Raw genomic sequence first — 2,099 nt, 5'->3', positions numbered from 1 at the left:
GTCTTCTGGAAGACTAATCACTGGACGACTAACTTGAAGGTCTTCTGGAAGAAAAAACCCTAGACGACTAACTGGAAGGTCTTCTGGACGACTTATTTGAAGGTCTTCTGGAAGACTAAACACAGGACGACTAACTTGAAGGTTTTCTGGAAGAAAAAATCCTGGACGACTTACTTGAAGGTCGTCCATGTCATTTCTTACATTATGGTTTCGTTTGGCCAGTTTCCTTGCATTTTGAGCATCTATAAACCATGTGTTGCTTCCGGGGTTTGCGTCCTCTCATCCTGGATAGCTCCAACCAAGATTGCCATCTTGATTTCTTCTATCTTCTCGGACCACGCTTTACATCTGGAGGAAAGCATGTGCGTTCCTCAACTTGTTGTCCAACACAAGGATATCTATTCTCTGAGTATCCTGCAAACAGAAAATCCTTTGAGTACACTAGTCATACAAGTGTGGAGATATGCAAACCATCAGATGTTTCAGCAGCTATAGCATGAGAGCAAGGTATTTTCTCCACTGCATAGACACAACAATCACACTTTTCATGTTCCAAATCAACCACACTGTCCATTTTGCCACCTTTCACAAAGAATCGTCATCCATCAATTGGTTGTACCTTCATCGTATTCACTATCTCCGATCGAACAACAAGCAAGTATTCAACACCTCGACTATGTCGAGTTGGGAGACTCAAAGCATCTTCTCTCATTTTTCAAAACCACTTTCCTAGCTTCTCCCTTATAAACTCCAACAGGAATTGAACCAAAAATCCTTTAGCTCGCTTCAGAGCGGAATTAATAGATTCAGCGATGTTACTTGTCTTTATGTTGTACATGTCCCCCTGGCAATAAACCCTTGACCATAGGCTGACATCGGCATTCTCCAAATACGTTGCAAGGTCCGGGTTTGCACTCCGTATCTCAGCCATGTACCGGTCAAAATCTGAAACCGTATGAGCATAAACAGCACCTTTCACCAAGTACAATAGATGTTTCCCTTTATACTTTTTGACAACACTATCTTGAAGGTGATAATAACATATTCCTCGGGTTGCCTAAGGAAATACCTTATCACACGCACTTTTAATGGCCGCGTGCCGGTTGGAGACTATCACCAGAGGCTGCTGATCAGATACAGAACTAGCCAATTTTGTGAAAAACCATTCACAAGAAGGTTCATCTTCAGCATCTACGATCCCAAAAGCCAATGGAAATATCTGAAAATTCTCATCTTGTGCGGCTGCAACTAACATAACACCTCCATACTTCCCACTTAGGTGAGTCTCATCCACCACAGTGACCCTTCTCTGATAAGTAAAACCTTTGATAGAAGCTCCAAAAGAGAGAAATAGATACTTAAATCTATTGATAGAATTGAGATTTGCTAAGTAGATTTGCTCGAGATATGATGGCAGACGCGAATACCCATCTTCTGCTGATCCTCTCACCAATGTTTGTGCATATAAAAGTGCTATGTATGAAGTAGTGTAATCAAGCGTCATGCCAAACATGTTCTTCATTGCATCAATGTTATGCTGCAGATTCAACCCATCAATGATTCCAACACGATCAATGAAAAGCCTACCAACATACTTCGAAGTACAGTGCCTCCGCTGAGCGAGTCGGTCTCCCACTGAGCATGTATGTTTCACCACATACTTTGTTACCCAAAACGTGTTTGTCCTATGTTTCACACTCGCTCTGACCTTCCATTGACAACCACTAACCGGATATGTTGTCACAAGGAGAGTTTTCGTTGACTTGTATATTCTGAAAGAGAACCTAAACATCACTGCTATCAACCGCAGCTCAGAAAGCAGTGCATCCTTATTAACAAAACTCTGGTTGACATAGATACACGTTACCATTCGATCTTCCTACTTCAATCTTTTTGAAATTTTCAAAACACATATCATCATCTTCTTCATCCTCATCTTCAACCTTTCCATAAACACTGTAATCAACAATAGAGATACCAGCATCCTCCTCCCCATCGTCCTCCTCCCCATCGTCCTCCTCCCCATCATCCTCCTCCCCATCATGATTTTCATCTTCAACCAATTCATCATCATCATCTTCAAAACATTCATCAGCTTT

General features: G+C 41.6%; 1 pseudogene; it reads right to left on the bottom strand.

Moving 5' to 3' along the window:
• Positions 1-1,643, bottom strand: part of LOC106338834 — a 9,546-nt pseudogene extending 7,903 nt beyond the window's left edge.
• Positions 1,644-2,099: the final 456 nt, after the last annotated feature.

The sequence above is a fragment of the Brassica oleracea genome, chromosome C4, assembly GCF_000695525.1.
Source record: "Brassica oleracea var. oleracea cultivar TO1000 chromosome C4, BOL, whole genome shotgun sequence".
Classification (NCBI taxonomy): domain Eukaryota; kingdom Viridiplantae; phylum Streptophyta; class Magnoliopsida; order Brassicales; family Brassicaceae; genus Brassica; species Brassica oleracea.
The sequence above is the reverse complement of the archived record's forward strand: the minus strand, read 5'-3'. Positions and strand labels throughout refer to the sequence as shown.